The sequence below is a fragment of the Antechinus flavipes genome, chromosome 1 (assembly GCF_016432865.1).
Source record: "Antechinus flavipes isolate AdamAnt ecotype Samford, QLD, Australia chromosome 1, AdamAnt_v2, whole genome shotgun sequence".
Taxonomy (NCBI): Eukaryota; Metazoa; Chordata; class Mammalia; order Dasyuromorphia; family Dasyuridae; genus Antechinus; species Antechinus flavipes.
This window is the reverse complement of record NC_067398.1, coordinates 522,139,545-522,162,477: the sequence shown is the minus strand read 5'-3', so window position 1 is coordinate 522,162,477 and position 22,933 is coordinate 522,139,545. Positions and strand designations below refer to the sequence as shown.

General features: G+C 31.8%; 1 protein-coding gene across 1 annotated transcript in view; it reads right to left on the bottom strand.

Moving 5' to 3' along the window:
- The window catches only part of LOC127547085 (coiled-coil domain-containing protein 102B-like), a 183,001-nt gene that overhangs the window by 70,277 nt on the left and 89,791 nt on the right, over positions 1–22,933 (bottom strand). The gene's annotated exons all lie outside the window — the stretch shown is intronic.

Sequence of the window (22,933 nt, the reverse complement as noted above, 5' to 3'; positions counted from 1 at the left end):
CAAACATATATATAAACACACAATAATACATATATAGACATGCATCTGAAACAATATTAACATAGCTAACATATAATTTAGATTTCTCTCTTGATTGGATCTTTAAGTTTGACTTTGCTAGAACTATTTTTTATTCTAATAAATTCTACTCCTGATCCTTGTTATTGCATATGACTCTTATTTCCTATCCCAGCTAACTCTTCTACTATAGTTCTACTCCTTAATTTGCCTTTCTGTTAATTAATCTTTCCCCACCCATGAATCCCTCTCTTATCTTCTTCCTCCCCACTATTTCCCTCATTCTTTGTCCTATTCCCATTTATGCAAGTCCCATAAAATTATACCTTTCTTTGGTCTGAGCCCTTCAGAATTTAACAATAATGTTGCTGTCTTTTCGTTGTAGGATTTATTTGAGGTGGTGATCAGGTGGAGTTTTTTTTTTTTTTTTTCATTTATACTTCTCCATCTTGTTCAATTATTTGTTTGATGTTTTTCTTGTTTTATTGTGTCAAGGTTTTATTTTTGGTCACAGTTTTAGTAGGACAATTATTCTTATGTTTTCTCTTTTTTACATATAGTTCAATATGTTAAACTATTTTTAATTTAATTTAATTTTCACTACTGAGAATAAAGTCTTTCATAGTTGATAAGTGCACAATCTTGCTATTACTGTGCCCTATGTATTTCTATTTCTGCTTGTTTCACTCAGTATCAGTTCATATAAATCTTTCCATGCCATTCTAAAATCAGCTTGTTCATTATTTTTAGAGCAACAATGTTCCATTATCTTCATATACCACAACTTATTCAGCCACTCCCTGACTTATGGGCATCTACTCATTTTCCAATTTTTCGCCACTCAAAAAGAGCTGCTACAAACATTTTTTGCACATGTGGGTCTTTTTCCCTCCTTTATAATTTCCTTATAGACCCATTAAACACATTGCTGGATCAAAGGGTATATATAGTTTTATATCCCTTTGGGCATAGGTTCATATTGCTCTCCAGAATGGTTGGATCATTTTGCAATCACATCAACAATGTATTTCCCCAGATTCCTTCCAACTTTTATGTTTATCTTTTCTTGTCATCTAAACCAATCTGAGAGGTATAAAGTAATATCTCAGAGTGCATTTCTCTAATCAATAGTGATTTAGAGCATTTTTCCATATGACTATACATAACTTTAATTTCATAATCTGACCATTGAGGAATAATCTTTGCCTATTCTTCCTGAATATTTTAGAGACATTTTAAAGTCCAAAACTGAAAGGGGATTAAGCTTAACTCTCCAACTGTAATGGGCTGAAACTGAGTTGATGCACTGAGATCTGAGCACTTAAGGCTAATTACCAATTGGACAATATTCTATTAGCCCATTACTCTGTGCAGGGTTGATCTGTTGTATAGGAAATTGGATGGAAGATTGAGAGGGTGGAGTGAGAAAGCCAGAGTCATTCCTGGTGGATTTGTTTCACAGTTCCTCTCACTTTGTATTGCCATTTCATTCACATCCACAAAGAATAAAGATCAAGGACTTTTGCTGATCCTGACTCCGGCTGATTCTAAAGTATCCCTGAATATGTCATCTTTGCAAAAGATCCTCTGATTATAGATTTCCTATATTGCTTCAATACTGAGTTAACTTTCTACCTCTTATATAAAACCTATCCTTTTCTGCTTACTTATTAGTTCTCCATGCCTAGAATAGAGATTATTTATTGTTTACTTAGCATATAGTTTGTAGTTTATCTGTTCTTATTGAGGGGGTTTGTTTTGGTTTGAGTTTGGTAGTTATTTTCTCCCAATAGAATGTTAGCTTCTTGTATAAAATGGACTATTTAACTTTTGCCTTTACATTCCCAATGTCTAACACAGTTTCTAGAGTTGATAGTAGATATTTAATCAATGTTTGTTGAATGAACAAATGAATGAATGAATACAATGTTCTCCCAATAATATTATATGACTACCAATCATAAAGTACCATATTATCATAAAATCAAGAATTTAAGTTACATAAAAAGAAATAGACAGACTCATCTCAAGTCTAAATGGGCAGCAATAATAGAATACCAATGTTGAGTGATATTCAAGAAGTACCATAAAAGACACTCCAGTAGATGTGTATGGCTAAAATAGTGCTGAATTCTGCATGTGTCAAAAATTAGGAATGACCTTTGGATAGATAGAGTAGCCACAAAAAATACAGAGGACCTTGGTGATGCCTTCTACAATGTTGTATACTTCCTGCTGTTGTTTGTCCTTCATTCTTGAAGAGGATCATCAGGGAGGTGCCATGACATGCAAGTGAATTGGTTTTAAGTAAGGAGGGCTATGCAAGGTCATCTGCATCACTTTTCCTTCAAGAGACATCTGGTCTGGTGGCAAGGCATAGATCAACATGATCAAACTCATATATTCTTCCTAAGAATTTATTGAAGAATATGGGCTAGAATCACAGAGTATAGTAAGAACTGAATGAGTTATAATCTATAATATGAATAGATTACACTGGGCAGGGGAAGAGAGCAAAGGAAACTCCTTCCTAGCAGTAAATATTTTCTGATATTGTACAACTTCATATTTAAAGTAACTAAAAATTACATATATTAATTGTATAATAATTCTATGACCAGATTGAAGTTTGGGCTTCTTTTAAGTTTCAAAACAAATACATATTGCATATGTACAATCCTAGGTATAAGCTATATGGATATAATGGAGTCAGATCACACTAATTCTGGAGTCAAATGTTTAATTTTCACTCTGAGCATTTATAATTTGGAACAGTAAACATTATACATCAGAGATATATTTATTGTTGCTTATTTACAGTATTAAAATGTTAGAGAAAATGCCAACAACATAAATCTTAAACTTAATTTTACTTAAATTAATTTTACAAATATTTTTTAAATCAAAGTTGTTAAAATTTTACCAGGATACTCCTAGAAATACATAATTGTATATTTGATGTACCTTTCAATAAATGAAATGGATCTGTTGCTGGAAATATTAAAACATCTAGAAACAAGGTAAATTTGTTTTGTTTTGTTTTGTAAATAGTAACATAATACTTTTCAAATTATATTTAATGATAATGATAGCTTAAAAATAGAATGAAGTGAGATAACACATAGGACAATGGAATTATAGTCAAAAAAATCTGAGTTCAGATCCAAATTTAGACACTGACTAGCTATACAGGAAAAAAACAATTTGTTTTGCTTTAGATTCTTCATCTATAATATGGGAAGAACCCATATTCTTATGATCTTATGAGGATTAAATAAGATAATATTTATAAAACTCTTTGAAAAAAATTAAAGCATACTAAAAATGTTACTATTATGCAAATAAATTATCTTTTTTTTTAAATTTGCTAAGGTGTCTTATCCTGAAAGAACTTCTGAATTTCTTAAGAAGTAATAATTAGATTTAGAATAATGAATTTATAATTAAAACTGCTTAGCAGTGAGAAGTTGAGTTGTGCATATGTAGATATTGATAAGTAACAGTTGAAACAAAGTTTAATTAATGCCATTCCTTTAATGATATATCCCTGTAGTTAACTACAATTTAAATTGAACCTGAAAAAAATCAGAATGGCAGCTGCTTAAATTAATGAGGCATCATTAGAGGGAATTTTCCAATTTATGTTCAGTTTTTTAATTCTCAATATTTAATTCAGATGTCTCACTAGTGTCTTTGCATGGAACAATGGGAAAAAGAATTTTTGATGAAAAAAACCAAACAAACAAACAAAGAAACAAAAAGCATCTCAGAAGAGAACATGAACTTTTAGTTCCATCATTTATTTTATCTTAAGAATGTCACATTAAAGTATTTGTTTTATATAGTTAGAAAGAATATGTGCATTGAGGGGAAGGATAGTTTGTTTTGGTTTGGTTTTCTTTTTCCTTTATTAAGAATCTAGTTTACTCTTAAAATCATTTACCATTTTTTTTCTTTTGTCCTGTTTTATTTGTGGCAGATTAAACAGTGCAGCCTGGACATATTCCCAAACTCTTGCTTTAATCAACTTTATTGGCAATGGCTTGCTTATGGAAGCACTGTACCACTTGCTGTTTTTTTTTTTCTAAATAAATAAAAAAAATAAAATTTAAACAATATATTTCTATTAGTATTCTGTATAGAATATTTTTTATGGTTAAAATCTGAGAAGAAAGAATTGTGTAAGTTAAATTGAACATAGAATTTTTTGATTTTCTGACAAGAATGGAAAACTTCATATTGATCTGTTTAATAAGATGTCTTTGAAAGAAGAGTATCTCAAAGGCATAATTTAATTGGGTTTACTATAGCATTACTTACTGTTTAACTTTGATATCTTAAGAATTGGAGAAATATCACTATCAAGAAAGCAAAATCCCAACTAAAACATTGACAAATTGATGAAATGATTTGTGTGGGTGTGTCTGCATCTCAATTCAATTTCATTTGGTTATAAGTCATATTAAATATAATGCCCCACAAACACATGCTACTTGACTTTGTGCTCTATCTCAGAAAGCATTATAGAGTATTTGGCTCAATTAAAATGAAAAATTTAATGCACATATTATACATGTCATGGTTCTATTTGATATGTGGTACATTTCAAATAAATATGTTACTGCCTTCAATGAGTTTTCAATTTTTTAAAGAAAATTCCTTGATAAAATGCTGTAAAAATCACAATTATTGAACTGCAATATATGATGTTTTATAGGGATATAGCTACCATATAAACAGTAAATGTATTTAAATAAGTGATTTGTGCTGTGGGTTTTGTATTTAGGACAGTACTTAGACCACAGAATACAAGTAGAGTCAGTATAAATAGTGGTTAGTATTTTGAGCTCAGAGATAGGGAAGACCTGTGTTCAAATCCCATCTTTGATCATTATGAGTTATGTGGCTCTGGAAAAGTCACTGAATCTATGTGTTTAAAACAACTCTTTCCTACAGTACTGTTTCCAGAGTTGTTGCTGTGACTTAAAACCTGAATGGAATTTTACCCTGAGACTTTCCCATCCAGATTATGCCTATATATCTTATAAGTGATATGTATGTATATGTAAAGACATTTGTCAACAAATAACTAATTTATTTCCATTGATTGCACTGAAGTTTTAAGTGGGGGTACCATTTAATCAGCACTTGGGAGATTATATCATAATTTATTTCAGACAAGTTGAAATTGATGGGAAGTATAGGCAATAAATCACTTTCAAAACATATGTGAAAGAAGACTATAATAATGTAAAAAAAATGATCATATACTTAATATGGAACATGAAATATACAATGAGGAAATGTGGTATTTTAGAAAAAAAAATTGGATATGGAGTCAGGTCACATAGCTTAAAATCCCTTCTCTGACACTAACTGTGTAAACATAGTCATCACCAAACTTTTGTAGGCCTCAATTCTTATATGAAAAAAATATGGCTTTTAATAGGTTCTTGTTATGAGAGTTCTTAAAAGTTTTACACTGCTATATAAATTGTGTTATTAAAATGATGGGATTGGCTTAGATCAGAGGTTCTCAAAATTTTTATTGTATGAAAATCCCACTCACAATCTGGCCAAGCTTTTGGTTCCCTTCTCAGAATAATGTTTCTGAATGCATAAAATAATATGTAATAAATGTTCATTAATTGATTGATAAAATAAAATATCTAGAATTACAAAGAAAAATTAATATATTGAAAAAGAGTTTTCAAAATTAAACAAAAATTGTAATATAGTAATTTGTTACTTTATAAACAAGTTAAAAAAAGACAATACACAAAAATATAGTCCAGTTAAAATAATTTTCATTTTTAGAGAAATATCAGTGTGAAGATTATTGTTGTTTAGCTTGAATAAGATAATTAAAGTGGCATTTTCTATTGCAAGGCAACATATATTTTGTATTGAATATTAATAATTTTGAGGGCTTTTCTTTTGTTTTTAATGGTTGCAAGTGTTGAAGATCCTAACTTACAAAGATATATTATTTCAAAAGTTTTCATAGTTCTTTACAAACCAGGAACTTTATTTTTTCAAACACTTTTTGAAAGAGTATGATCATGCATGACTAGCAACCTCTTTGATAATTATGATAATTTCAAAGTAGTTTTGAGACTTAACAACATTTCAAAATACCTCCACCAACTGTCATCAAAATATAAAAATACCTATGATTTTTATTGATGAAAAAGTCACAAATATTGTTAATATTTTGGGGGCAAAGGCATTGATTATGTTCATAATGAAAGGAAATGTTAAAATTGGATTAGAGAAAAATATTTTCAGATTTTTTTTCTTATACAAATTCTGAATCTCTGAATCTCAGAGATTAATCAATAGAACCTATGCTCAGGATCTCTAGATTAAAAGATCTCTACACATCTCCCAGCTTTCTAATTTGATTATTGATTTAGTTAGTAAAAGACAGGAAAATGTTCCAAGCTATTGAATCTGCCTCACACTTTCAATATAACACAGTTAAGTACTATTGAGAGGAAAATGCCATTAGAATATTTATATGTTTTTATAAACCATCCTATATTCTTTAAATTTTTGAAGCCTAAATTTAAAAGATCCAGACAGTTAGATGTTGTTTTATTATTTGTGAGAAATAGCTATTTCAGTATAAGAAGATAAAAAGAGATCAAAGAAAGAAAAATTAAAATTCAGAATTATTTGGCAGCATAATAAATCGAAATAAATAAGGAGGTGTCAAGGTAAATATTAAGAAAAAGCAGGTAGATGGGGCAAATTATAATTTAAACTATATTGTAAGATAATTTGGTATTTATTAAAAATATAAAGTATTAAAATGAAGTTGACTATGTAAGCAAAAAGCAAAAGTTTAAAAATGAAAAATTCTTTAATATGATCATCTCAAGAACAAAAATCATTGAAAGAAATATTCCTATTTCAAAAGAATGTTAGAAAAACTGGAAAGTAATTAGGCAGCTAGTATTACACCTTCAGTTTATACCATCAATTACTATGTGATCAGAATGTAAAAACAACTTTTGAAAAAGTTAAAAAACAAAAAGAAGTACTTTGTTATAACCTTGACTACTGGGAGAAGAGAACAAGGCATAAAGATAATCACAAAAGACAAATCATTTAAGTAAAACTTAAAGAAATTTTTGTGTGATAAATACCTATACCAATAAAAGAGAAACTGAATAGTAGAAAAATAGAATTAATACTAAAAATATGAAAATCAAGACATGTATATAATTAGCACAAAGATATGGGACTGAGATGATTTTTCTCATCCATCCATTTTATATCTAAAGATTATTGGATTTTATTGGATCAATGAACCACTAAGAACCAAATTTTTCATAGTTGATCATTATACATTCTTGCTGTTACTGTGCATAATGTATTCCTAGTTCTGCTTGTTTTACTCAGTTCATGTAAACCTTTCCAGGTTTTTCTAAAATCAGCTTGTTCATCATATTTTAAAGCATAAAGATATTCCATAACCTTCATACACCATAATTTATTCAGGCATTCCCCAATTGATGGGCATCTACTCATTTTCCCAATTTTTTGCAATTACAAAAAGAACTGATACAAACATTTTTGCACATTTTGCACATGTTTGACGTTTTCCCTCATTTATGATTTCCTTGGGATACAGTCCTAGTAGTGGCACTGCTGGGTCAAAGTTATGCATGGTATTATAGCCTTTGGGTGTAGTTTCAAATTGCTCTCCAAAATGGTTGAATCATTTCACAATGACCAAAAATGTATTATTGTCCCAGTTTTCCCACACCCTCTCCAACACTTATCATTATCTTTTTCTGTCATCTTAGCCAATGTGAGAGATATGAAATGGTACCTCAGAGTTGTTTCAATTGGCATTCCTCTAATTAATAGTGACTTGTAGCACTTTTCCATATGACTATATTTTAATCTCATTATCTGAAAATTGTCTGCTCATATCCTTTGACCATTTGGGAATGACCAAGAATATGATCCTTTCATCTCATGTAGCACTTTCCTCCAGCCCAATATCCAACCTGTTAGTGGAAGAAAATTGGTGCCCTCCACTAAATAATGAATGCTTTCATATCTAGTTGTATCTTTCATATCCCGATGATTCTGAATCCCTGTAGATTATTCTTCATTCCCCATCTCTCGCCTCTTCTTCATCTGTTTTATTTTGATTCATCTCAAACCTCTCATGATGATGTTTCAGTCAAAAACCATCCAGCTATTCCACTGGGCCTTCTGGAATGTCTGTTCTATAGCAATACATTTTCTTTTATTCTTAATCTTTTCTTCTCCCACTCCTGAAGCCTAATAGCTATCATTGGAATTTAGTCCTCCCTAATTATATGGATTATCTGGTTACCCATTCCAGTTTAGATTTCACTTTCACTCATTCTCTTCATCTCACTGGTCAAAACAGGGGTATTGTAATATTACTTACTTCTCATTCCAAAGGAATATTCCATTTTCACTTCCAAGTTCTTACCCTGAACTATTTCCCTCACTTTATTCATCTTCTATCACTCAAATGTCTTTTGCCTCTATCTCTTCATTCAATCCTATCTCAAATAATGAAGTGCTCTTATTCCTTACAAAATCTTGTCTCTCTACTTGTTCAAGCAATTCTATTCCTTTCCTCAAATGAAATTGTCCTGTCATCTCCAATTTTAATTTACTACTACCTACAAACATATCCATTTCCCCTATATCCTGAAAAAAATTTCTTGCTTCATCCTTCCATCTCCACTATTATTCTATACATCTTTTTTTTCAAAAATTTATTTATTTATTTTAAATATACATTGCTTTATCAATCATGTTGGGAAAGAACAAATAGAACAAAAAGGTTAAACTATGAGAGAAAAACTAAACAGAAAAAAAAAAAGAAATAAACATAGCATGTGTCGAATTATATTCAATCTCCACAGTTCTTTTTCTGGATACAGATGACATTTTCTATGCAAAGTCTATTGGAATTCTCTTGGTTCACTGATCACTGAGATCACTTAAGAAGAATCAATTATTTCATGGTTGAGATCACACTTTCTTGCTATTGTGTACAAAGTATTCCTGGTAATGCTTATTTCACTCAGCATCAGTTTATGTAAATCTTTCCAGGCTTTTCTAAAATCAGCTTATTCATAATTTTTATAGAACAATAGTATTCCATTAACTTTATATACCACAAGTTATTCAGCCATTCCCCAAATGATGGACATCTAATCATTTTCCAGTTCTTTGCTATTACAAAAGAGTTCCTATTAACATTTTTGCACATGTAGGTCCTTTTCCCTCCTTTATGATCTTCTTGGGATACAGATTCAGTAATGGCACTTCTGGGTCAAAGAGTATGCACAGTGTTATATTCCTTTGGGCATAATTCCACATTACTCTTAAGAATGGTTGGATCATGTCACAATTTTACTAACAATGTATTAATATCCCAGTTTTCCCACATACTATAATATTTATCATTATCTTTTCCTGCCATCTTATCCAATCAGAGATGTATAAGCTAGTACCTCAGAATTGATTTAATTGGCTTTTCTCTAATTAATAGTGATTGGAACATTTTTAATAGGATAATCAAAGGCTTTAATGTCATCTTCCAAAATAGTCTGATCATATCCTTTGACCATTTATCAATTGGGGATGACTTGTATGCTTACAAATTTGACACAGTTCTTTATATATTTTAGAAATGAGCTCTTTATCAGAAACATTGGCTGTAAATTTTTTCAACTTTATACTTCCCTTTTAATCTCATTTCTGTTGGTTTTGTTTATGCAAGATTGTTTAATTTAATGTAAACAAAGTTGTCCATTTTGCCTTTCATAATATTCTCTAGTTTTTTGTTTTGTTTTGTTTTGTTTTGTTTATCATAAATCTCTCCCTTTTCCAAAGATTTGATAAACTATCCCTTGTCCTCCTAATTTGCTTAGGGTATCATGCTTTATGACCAAGTCATGTAACCATTTTGACATTATTTTGGTATTGGTTGTAAGATGTAAGTCTATGCCAAGTTTCTGACATATCGTTTTCCAGTTTTCCCAGCAATTTTGTAAACTAATGAGGGAAAAAAATCCCAGAAGCTAAAGTTTGGGGCTTATCAGATATTAGATTACTATAGGCCTTGATTATTATGTCATATGTATTTAGCCTATTCCACTGATGCACCAATCTATTTCTTAGCTAGAATGAAATGGTTTTGATGATTACTGTTTTATAATATAGTTTTAGTTCTTCAGCTTCTCTTGGAAAAAAAATAAGAAAAACTGACTAACCTGTTCAGAGAGAGTTTTTTTAAAACAGTCCTCTTTGTGCTAAACCAAGAAACTCAAATGAAGAAATAAATGTTGAATATATTAAAAAAAAAACTTCATAATGGCATTATTTTTGATAGAAAAATACTGGAACCAAATTGAGACATTTTATGGCCTAATGCAGAATAAAACAAACAGAGCAAGAACAATATACACAATGACTATTATAATTAGGAATAGAATATTTTAATAACTATCATTGTATACCATGGAACTGGAACTATGTCTTACACATGATAGGTGCTTTCATTGTTTGGTTTGTTAAAAATGAATAGTAAGGACTAATACTAATAATGTCGATAATAATGATGGTTGTGCTGGTGGTGATGATGATGATGAAGATATAATGACTAATAAAAAAGCCATTTGTTTTGCAGATTATAGTAGAGGCAGGAATATGTACAGAGAAATGGAGAAAGAGGGAGAGAGGGAGAAAAGGAGAAAGGGAGAAAGGGAAAGAAGAAAAGGGAAGGGAAAACATAATTAATATTTTCATATGTGATCATTATTTTGTTTCTCTTTACTTAATTGTTTTTCTTTGTTACAAGGGAGAAGTCCAAAAAGGAGTAGAGTGGGGAAAAAAGTATTTATTGTAATGTAAAAAAAAGAACAAAATACATTAAATTTTTAAAAAGTTAAAAATAATCAGTAAGTCCTTAGACTTTGGAAGTTTATGCAGAGAATGTTAAATTATGAAGATTTATGTAGGGCATTATGAGTGGATAAAAGAAGAAAGCAATCATAAATAAAAGATGAAAACCTAGAGAGTCTGAATAGAAATCATTCAGGTAATTAGTAGATTATCAGGTTAGAGATGAAGAGATAGAGGTAAAGTGCCAGTGACATTTGGATAGTTTTTTAAAGTAGACAAATCAAGAACTGTTTAAAAGAAAAGTTAGAATAGGAGAGATTTCTGTATTCCCTTAAGATGCAATTAACAGAATGAAAATTTTAAGATTCAGATGCAAAAATAAGCACTAAAAATAAGATAAAACTCTGGTGTAAAGCAGATGATTGTAAAACAGATGGGCTTATTTCTAAATTTTATAAGAAAAACAAAGCTCAGTATTATAAAACAACTCATTAGGAGAGTTATTAAATAATAAAATTGGATTCTACCCAATAAAAATTGATTTCACAATTACTCTGGTTAACTGTCAGGGGAAAAACAAACTTTAACTAAGAATCAGTTCCTGACTTTATATTCAGAAATTATATTCTAGTAAGATTATATGATACTTAAATTGATTATAATAAAATGTATTACAAAATAGTCAGGAGTTAAGTAGAAGAGATAAATAAGAGATGGCAAGAATATATAGAAGTATTATATAATAAAGATTTTAATATCATTAATAACCTTAATGATCTGATTACTGATCTAGAGCCATAAACTCTGGGAAATGAAATCAAGTAGGCTTTGGAAGCAACATTAACAATAAAGGTAGTGGAAGTAATGGGATTTCAGGTGAGCTTTTTAAAATGCCTTATGAGGTTGATGTTGAACTCAATATATCAGCAAAATATGGAAAACTCAAATGCAGCCACTAATTATTTCAGGTGTCAGCAAGGTTATGTTTAAGATTCTCCAAATTAGGGAACATGGAGTCAAGGTGGCAGAGAAAGGTAGAGACTCTCCTTAGTGCTCTCCTAAATTTCTACCTTCTAATAATGACTCAAAATTATTTCTAGAGCAGCAGAATTCACAAAAAGATGGAATGAAACAATTATCCAGCCCAAGACAACTTAGAAGGTTAGCAAGAAAGGTCTGTTGCACCATAGTTCAATCTAGCCCAGACTTCACCAGCCCAAATCAATACCCAGGTATTACGAGCAATGGAAGCAGTAGTAGCACTGGTGGTTTATGTCCCACTCATATGGAAAGGGACAAAGACAAATTGTTAAGAAAGAAATTGTAAGGGTTCCATTGCTGCCATTGGGTACAGGATTCTCTTTGATTGTCCTTATTTAGATCTGGCTGCAGCCCTGGCGTCTCAATCCCAGAACAAGAAGTAGCATTAGTATACCAGAACCCAAGGTGGAAAGGAATGATTGTTCATAATAGATCAGTTCATAATAAAGGAGAAAACACACATTTCCTTAGATCATAACATCTGGGAAAAGCCAAAAATCTAGAGTTGCCTTATTTATTTCTGATGTAGCTACACAATAAACCTGAAATGTGGGATAGTGCTCCATCCATTCCAGTTGCAGAATCTAACTGTAGCATAAAGTTAAAAGTTTTAAAAAAAGGCTTAAAAATAAGCAAATAGCAAAAAAAATATTCTGATGATGAAAAATTACTATGGTAACAAGAAAAAAAAGCAAACAGAATAAGCCAGCAAAGCCAAAACTCCTACATTCCAAGTCTGAAAAAAATTATTCCTCAGGTCATGGAAGAGATCAACAATTATTTTAAAAATCAAGTAATAGAGATAGGGGGAAAATTGGGAGGACACATGATAGTAATGCAAGAAAATCACAAAAAGGAGTCAATAGTTTGGTAAAGGATGCACAAAAAATACAGAAGGAAATAGCTCAAAAAAAAGAAAGAAAGAAAGAAAGAAGTCAAATGATGAAAGAGGTACAAAAAAATCCAAAGAAGAAAAGAATGCCCTGAAAAATAGAACTGGTCAAATGGAAAAGTGTAATATTCTCTCTAAAACGTAATCTTCTCTGTTGAGGTTTTCTTGAGGTCTCTGGAGGCATCCTTCATTTCAGTTCAATAATCACCACACAAGTAGCCAGGTGTTAAAGTCCATTTTATTGTCTTTTTCAAAGTCTTATCTCCTTCACTTAGGGCTCAGCTAGCTTTCTTAAAGACCTTCTGGAGTCTTGGTTTCAGAGGAAAAGTGAAAAAGGAGAGCCTGCCACCAAGGTGGTGTGAGATGGGATGATTGAATGTGGCTGTGAGTCCCCACTTATGTGCTCCACACTGAGTACAAACCAACCATTCATTATATCACTAGGAAACCATTATTTGTTGTAGAATTAAATCAATGCTAAATTAGATTTATCCATTGTCTCCTCAATTTCACTTAATACTTGTTTCAAGTTCTGGCCCATAGCATCTCCTTGCAGGATAAAATTAATCATACTGAACCATGCTAAATTAGATAACTATTGTTTTTATCAATTCCACTGACTTATCACCTTGTAAGAATCCTTTGTTTCAAGGTCAGAGTTCTGGCCCATAACATCTCCTGCTTTCTTTTGTTTTAGAACATAGGTGGTCATGACCTCCCTAACATCTCAAAGAGGTGAGAACCCCCAAAGAGGAGGTGATCACGCCTTCCCTGACTGCTCAAAAAAGGAGTGAAAACACCATAAAAGGGGGTGATCACATCTTCTCTGATGTCTTAGGAAGGGAGATGAAAACACCAAAAGAAATAGGAAATCAAATCAGATTAGTGGGTTTCTGAAGGTTCTCACTCTTAAAACAGGTATTCATAAATCCATCAGTATGAGAGGTATTATACATAATTACATAAATTACATAAGCACATATTCATATAACACAGGCTAGTAGTGATGTAACAAATAACATGAACCAACACAAGGAATTATACATGTCCATAAGTTCTAGGAATAGTCCAAAAGGAATCTATTGTCCAATGATTCCTGCTGGTTTTGAAGTTCTGCAACAGTCTCATTATTAGCCATGCTCTTTCAGTGTCAGATGTTTTTTAGGTCTTCTCCTTTGTTTCTAGGTTTTTCTCTTTTTTCTGTCTCTCACCAGGTGCTCGTTGGCACCCATCTGATTGCTTCTCTATCTGTAGAGACACAAGCAAACCCTTTTCCCCAAGCAGTTAACCTTTCTAGTCCCTTCTATTTAAAACTTTCTAGATTTCTCCTCATCACCTTACTCATACTGGACACTACCCTTCTGTTAGGTTAAAAAAAAAAGCCCGTATTCTCCCCAATTGTAATTCCTTTCTTCCCTGTGATTGCTTTTCTGTTGATTGAACATGTAATCCCTTTCTCCCATCTGATTGCTTTTTTGCTGATTGATCATACCAGAGTCCTGAACTTCTAAAGATGTAACTCCAGTTGCAATCATGCCCCACCTTCTTTTATTTTGTTTGGAGCTGGACTCTGCCTCTCATTTTCCTTGGCTTCTCATTTTCTACAGTCCACAAGGGCCCAATGGAAGCCCTTATGACATTTTGTACATGGGATTTTAGGTCTTATTCCTCTCGTTTTATCTCTATACCTACACTGGGCTTTCAGATGTCCAATTTTTCCACACTGAAAGCATCAACAAATCTCTTTAGAAGTCCCTTGCTAAGAGGGACTCTATCTTCCCATTTTCATCATAGTTTGGGTATAATAAGCACATGTGCCCACTGTGGCACAGTGTCTTATGATCTCCTCTAAAGAAGCATCTTTGTGTAGTCCTCATTTAAGTCTTCTGCAACCTTCATTAGCATTTTCCTTAATTGTCTTACTATAATTCTTGTAACTGCATTTTCTCCAATGTTTCTTGTGACAGCAGTTTGAAAACGTCTCATAAAATCAGCAAAGGATTCATTGGGACCTTGCTCTATTTTTGTGAAGGCTTCACCTCCATCTTTTCCTGTGAGGCAGCCCTAAGCTTATTTAGCAGCAGTAGCAATTTGCTTATATGCTCCTATGTGGTAATTAATCTGTGCTGAATTCTCTGCATACTGACCTTCACCTGCTAGATGGTCAAAGGTAATTTGTACATTAATTCCAGTTTGCTTATTGTCTTGTGTTGGAATCCTTACTAACTGCTAACTAATTAGAGTTGATCTAATCTTACAAGAAGATTTTGGCCAGAACCTGAAACAAGGTACTAAGTAGAACTAATTAATACAAGGCTTGTGTTCACACCTTTACTCATTGGAGTTACAAGTATGCCAGCTTCACAAAGTAAACTTTCTAACTTCAAGGGAGTCCACACCTCCCTTAAAGCTCTTTGGGCCAGAGAGCACTATGGGAGAAAACCCATAATCCCACTCTCTCAGAAGAGTCAGATAAAAGGCCAACGATGAGGGATCTAAGACAGAAAACATTTTTTCCTCTTGGCTGGCTGGTCGCAGAAGAGAGTTCAGCTGGACTCGAGAGGAGCGACTCTAGTGCAGAGAACACTTTGACGGATTTCAGTGGAGCTACTCCAGAAGCCCTCTCTCCGCGGCAAGTTGGTGGCTGGGCTCCCCAGAAGGAGACAAGAGAGACATTCCATCTCTGTGTTGGTTGGAGACTGAAGAAAGCAGAGGCAGAGGCTAAAGGACAGAACCTTTGGATTTGGAGATATTCGGAGGGCTCTAAGCCTCTAAGCCCTGTGCTTTGAGAAGAACAAGAACTCCAACATTTGAACTCATAACAGTCTTGAGCTTGTATCCTGCATAATTCGTTGTACTCCAAAAGCTACAACAAGTTTTGTCCAGGTTCTAAACATGTCCTTGCTATGGATTTCCAATCACTATGGGTTAAGATTTCATAAGCCAAATTCTCTAGTAACATCTTAAATCAGTGGTCCTCAAACTTTTGTTCTCAATATTTTTATCCAATTAAAAATGATTGAGGATCTGTCCAAAGAGTTTTTATTTGTGTGGGTTATAGTTATAGATATTGATCACATTAAAAATAAAAATCAATTATGAATTTGTAGACTGAATTTGTAGATTTCAGAGATTCCTCAGGATGCTCTGGACCAGACTTTGAGAACCACTGCATAAGATGATGTAGCCCCATAAAGAGTACAAGCCTTTTTCAAATCCTTAATTTTCTCCAGCTCAAAAGGAGTGTATCTTCTCCATTGTTGACCTAAAGAGTCAAGCTCTTCAATCACAGGGCATGCATTTATTAAATCGGATCTATCCTGTTCTTTCTTAGCCTTAACCAGTGCCTTTTGTAATCTTGTCATAGGCTGCTTCATAGGTGGTGCTGACTGTGTTACTTCCTCTCCCCCTCCTCCTTCTCCTTCCACCCATGAATGGTTAATTGAGGGAGGTAAGTCAGGGGATAGGGAATGCTCTAATGGCTTCTTCTGTGAAGCACTACATTCAGAACTGTACTTAACTCCATTCTTATCTAATTCTTAATCCTTTTCACCTAGTTTATCTGAATCCTCCCCTTCCTGCTCTTTCTTCTTTTTTCTTATTCTAATACTTATATAATTTCTTAAAGTCAGTTGTGTTAAATTATATGTATAAAGAGGTTCTTTGGAAATTGAGTCAGGTCCATAATCATTGTTGTATTGGCATAGTTGCTCTCCTACTAATTTCCACTCATCTGGATTCAATTCTTTTTCCTTAGAGAACCAAGGAGATGTGTACTGTATTGTTTCTAAAATCTGTTCCCAGATTACAATCAAACCTTGGTTTTTCAAAAGTTTGACAATGCTCTCTACACATTTTCCTTGAATTGGAAAAGAAAGCTGTTTTCTAAACATCTGCCCCATTTTAGATGGAATACTACTTTAACCCTTAACAAAGTTTCCTCATCTATTTTTTTACTCACCCTAATTTCTGGGTCACACATGAAGGTTCTTGGTCCCACATTCAGGCGCCAAAATGTGATATTCTCTCTAAAATGTGATCTTCTCTGTTGAGGTTTTCTTGGGGTTTCTGGAGGCATCCTTTGTTTGAGTTCAGTAATCACCACATAGGTAGCCAGGTGTTAAAGTCCAAATCCCATTGTTTTTTTCAAAGTCTTATCTCCTTCACTTGGGGCTCAGCTAGCTTTCTTAAAGGCCTTCTGGAGTCTTGATTTCAGTGGAGAAGTGAAGGAGGAGAGCCTGCCATCAAGGTGGTATGAGATAGGATGAATGAATGTGTCTATGAGTTCCCACTTATATGCTCCACACTGTGTACAAACCAATCATTCATTATATCACTAGGAAACCATTATTTGTTGTAGGATTAAATCAATGCTAAACTAGATTTATAGATTTATCCATTGTCTCCTCAATTCCATTTAGTACCTTATTTCAAGTTCTGGCCCATAACATCTCCTTGAAGATCAAATCAATGAACCTTGTAAGAATCCTTTGTTTCAAGTTCAGAGTTGTGGCCCATAACAGAAAAGGAAGTACAAAAGTTTACTGAAGAAAATAATATCTTAACAAAAAGAACTGGGCAAGTTGAAGCTACTGACTTTATGAGACATTAAGGGACAATAAAACAAAATCAAAAAGGAAAACATAGAAGAATATTTGAAATATCTCACTGGAAAAGCAACTGTCCTGGAAAATAGATTCAGAAGAGATAATTGAATAGTTAGTGGAATATCTGACAGCCATGATCAAAAAAAAAAAAAAAGCCTAGATATCATCTTGCAAGAAATTGTCAAGGAAAATTTCCCTGGTATTTCAGAACCAGAGGAGAAAGTATAAATTTAGTGTCCTTTTCCTGTAAAAGATCCCAACATGAAAATTCCCAGGAATATTATAGCCAAATTCTAGAGTTCCCTAGTCAAGGAGAAAAATAGTGGAAGGAATCAAAAAACAACAAAAAAGAAGAAACAAGTCAAATATTGTAGAGCAAATCAAGATAAGACAAGATTTAACAGTATCTACATTAAAGGGATGAATGGCTTGGAATATGGGGGCAAAAATGCTAGGATTACAACCAATAATTAACTACCCAACAAAACTGAGTATAATTCTTCAGTAAAAAAATGGATATTTAATGAAATTGAAGACTTTCAAGAATTCCTGATGAAAAGTTCAAAACTGAATTTAAAAAATTGACTTATATTAAAGACTCAAAAGAAGCATAAAAAAGATAATCAGGAAAGAGAAATCATAAGAAATTAAATAAGCTTAAACTGTTTACATTCCTACGTGGGAAAGAAGATACTTATAACTCCTAAAAATGTTCTTATTATTAGGGTAGTTAGAAGGAGCTTACATAGAGAGAAAGCATGGGTGAAAATTGAATGTGGTGGATTATATTAAAAAATTAAGGAGTGAGAAAAATAACTGACTGAGACAAGCATAAAGGTTGAAATAGAATGGGATAAAATATTTAACATAAAAATGGCTCAAAATAGACTTTACAGTGAAAGGGAATATGGGGAGAAAGGGTAAGTACTAAAATGAATTTTATTCTCATCAAAGAGATTAAAAGAGGGAATGACACACACCCAGTCTAATGGGTGTAGAAATCTATTATACCATACAGAAAAGTAGGGGAAGGAGATCAGAGAAAGGGGATGGGATAGGATGCTGATATAGGGGAGGACAGAAAAATCAGAAACAAAACACTTTTGAGAATGGGCATTATGAAAGGAGAAAGCAAGAAAAATAAACAAGAGGAAAAATAACATGGAGAGAAATTCATACTTTGGGAGGATTATAGCAAGTTTCTTTGAAAAACCTCATTTCTCACATATATAGAAACTTAAGTCGGATTTATAGAAATAAAAACAATTCCTCAATTGATAAAAGGTCAAAGCATATGAATAGCTAGCTTTCCAAAAAATGAATAAAAGCTATTGAAACTTATTTTTAAAAATGCTCTAAATCACTGGTTGATTGGAGAAGTGAAAATTAAATCTATTTTAGATACGATCTCACACCAATCAAATTGGTTTATATGGCAGTTTTCTGTCATATTTTCCTTTTGGGAAGTAAAAATTTTGGAGGGGAAAATTGAAACATTATTGTCATAATAGTGAATAATGAACATATTCCACCACTTTGGAGAACAATTTGGAATTATGTTCAAAGAATTATAAAAATCATGCATACTCTTTGTCCAAGAAATACCACTACTAGGTAAGTCTGAATACCAAAGAGACAGAAAAAGGAAAACATATATATAGCCTCATTTTCTTCTTTTGAAAGTTTTTAAATTAATTTAAACTTCAGTACAAAAAAATTGCCATATAAAGAACAGAAGAGGACGGGATTTAATACAACAATAAATTTTCATTTCAAGAAAACCTATATCATAAAAACAACATATTGTTTTCAAAGCTATCCAGATTTTCTCTGTTTCCTTGTAGGTCTTCTTTTGATCTCAGCTGTGCCCTTTTAATTTTATTTTTTCTCTCTTTTTCCCACACCCATCCAAGGAAGTCTACAATTAAACACATATAGATATTTATAAACATACGCAAATATACCCTCATACACGTATACATAAAATCATACTAATGTTATTTTCATTTCTCTGTTTCTCTGAAGGACAGAATCTTTTTTCATCAGTGCAAGTATTTCTATACATTTTTTTCCTAAATCAATCAGCTTATTATCGACTTAGAAAGATCCCAAGACAATCACATTCTGTCTTAATAATTGTCTATGAAATTTTCTCCCTCCATTGTGTTCATTCCTTTTATTCTTGGCTACATAGGTTTTATTTATATAATAATAATCCAAATTATCCATTTGACACTTCAGCAGTGCTCTCGCCTTTTAATATAAATTTAATTTAATTTATAATTATAATAATATAATTTAGGATCTGAATCTGTATTTGTTATATCATTTATATAATTTATATAATTTCCCCTATGTGTTCTTTGAAGTTCCAGACCTTTTTTTCTTCTAAATGAACTTTGTTATATTTTTCTAACTCAGCAAGATAATTTTTAGTAATTTAATTGGCATGGCATTACATAAATAGATTAATTAGGTATGATTGTCACTTTTTAATTATATCAACTTTAAAGATACATGAATATGAACAAAAATTACTTCAATTATTTAGATTTAACTTTATGCTTAGGTTCATATATTTCTTGTATATGTTTTGGCAGGTTTTCTCTAAGATATTTTATACTATCTAGTTATTTTAAATGATCTAAAACAATATTGAATAATAGAGCTGACACATAGTACCTATTTTTTCCTGTGATTTAATTATTTTACCTTTGACTTTGTCTTAAATTATGATTATTACATATTATTTTATATAATAAATTCTGCTGCTGGCCTTTATTTTATATTTTATTTATCTCTCATTTTATAGCATTTCCTGAAAGCTACATATTGTTGAATTCAAATTTTTAATATACTATCTGTTTTCATTTTATGGATAAATGTATCTCATTGATATTCCAAGCTATAATTATTTGCTATATATTTTCCTTCTTCCTATTTTTACTCACTGTCTTCTTTATCTAATTTTTATCCCTCCTCATTCTTCTGCTTTATTTCTACCAACTACCTTGCCATCCTATTCCTTAACCTATCCACCCTTCCAAGAATCCTCCCTTTTTCTTTTCTTCCTACCTTTTCCCCTGTCCTCATTTCCTCATTTCTTTCTGAATTTAGAAAACTTTTACACAAGCATGCATGCATGCATGCATGCATACATACATACATCCATTAATTCACACATATATTATATATGTATGTGTGTATATATATGTGTGTGTATAATATATATTATATATACACTTCCTCTTTAACCCATTGTGAGTTTCCAACTCTACCCCACTAGCTTCTTTATCTTTATTTTTTTTGCTTCATTTGTGTGAAATAATTGTTCCTTGTTATATCTACCTACATAGTTGTTTTTTTTTTTAATAGAATCGCCACATCATACTCAACTCAGCCCAAAACTCTATTTCAAAGTACACAAACAAAAAATGACTGACATAAAAGAACTGATAGTATTTTCATATAAAAGAAGTAATTGATTTGGTCTTATTTAGTCCCTTATTTCTCCTTTATGTTTGCATTCCTCCTGGATGTTACATGTTTAATTTTCCCTTAAACTCTTTTGAAATCTCTGAATTCAAGGGTTGGAGAGACTTACATGAACTGATGCTAAGTGAAATGAGCAGAACCAGAAGATCATTATATACTTCAACAATGATACTTTATGAGAATATATTCTGATTGAAGTGTATTTCTTTGGCAAAGAGACCTAACTCAGTTTCAATTGATAAATGATGGACAGAAGCAGCTACACTCAAAGAATGAACACTGGGAAATGAATGTAAGCTATTTGCATTTTTGTTTTTCTTCCCGGGTTATTTTTACCTTCTGAATCCAATTCTCCCTGTGCAACAAGAGAACTGTTCAGTTCTGAAAACATATATTTTATCTAGGATATACTGCAATATATTTATCATATATAGGACTGCTTGCCATCTAGGGGAGAGGGTGGAGGGAGGGAAGGGAAAAATCAGAACAGAGGCGAGTGCAAGGGATAATGTTGTAAAAAAATTACCCTGGCATGGGTTCTGTCAATAAAATGTTATTATAAAATAAAATTTAAAAAAAGAAAGTCTCTGAATTCATTAAATGTCTTTTTTTTCCTGTTCCATACATATTATACTTAGCTTTAGTTATTCTTGGTCATAAACCCAAATCTTTTGCTCTAAGAAATATATTATTCTAAGATCTATGGTCCTTCAAGGTATAAATTCTAAATCTTGTGTAATCCTTACTGTAGCTCTGCAATATTGAGATTTTTTTTTCTTGATGCTTCAATTTTTTTTTCCCTTACTTTGGGAGCTTTAGAAATTGTTTATGTTATTCCTGGAGGTTTTCCTCCAGAGGTCTGTTTCAAGTAGGGATCAGTGGACTGCTTTTCTATTTCTGCTTTGTTTTCTTGTTCTATAACTTCAGGACAATTTTCCTTGATAATATTTATTATATGTCAAGATATTTTTAATCATAATTTTCAGGCACTTTGACTATTCTTATATCATTTTTCCTTGATTTGTTGTCCAGATTAGTTGTTTTTATGATGAGATGTTTTCTAATATAATAAAATTCTACAAAATTCTACACAAGACCTAACTATTTTTAATGAGACATAATATATAAGAAAGTTACTGAATTTGTCCCTCTTTTTCTTACTCTTTATTCTTTATTGAAGAGTCCCAGATAATTTCATAAGAAGAAAAAAAAAACACTCACATTGAACTCTGAAAGTTTTTCTGTGGGTATGCATTTCTATCTAATTCTATATGTGATGAGTATTATTTGAATCCACATTATCTTCCTAAATTTTTTGAAAATATCAAATCCTAGACAAAGGGCAATATTTTCCTTGTTTTCACCATAAATTATGTCATACTTATTTATAGGATAATATGCATGAAAATTTCTTGAGAATTATTAAGTGTCGCACTAGAAAACAAAGTGATTCAATCAAAAGAACACTGGAATAAAATTTAAGTTTTGACATTAGCACTTAATTGTTTGGGAAAGAAGTAACAACTTCTCAGACTTTTAATTTCCTCTGCTGCTATATGGGAATATGACATTTCTTTTCATGAGAAATAGAAGCAGGGTACAGTGGAAATGACATGAAATTGGAAGTTAGAAGAACTGTATACTAATTTAAGTTCTGTAACTGGCTAACTATGTACTTTTGAGCAAATTACACAATCTCTCTGGGACCCAATTTTGTAAATAAGAAAGTTAAATTATATTTTCTCTAAAGTCCTTTTGAGCTCTAAATTCTATTCTTCATGAAAAAGTAAGATGTTACAAATAGGATCAAATAAAGCAGAAAAGAAATATTGTGTACTTCATAGTCAACAGAAAAATATAAAATGTAATAACATGATAATGAGTTTATTTGCTCAATTTAAATCACAAAAATTATATTTGATAGAACAAAGTATTTGTTTAGAACAAGGAAACATGCAGCTTACAGTATCAC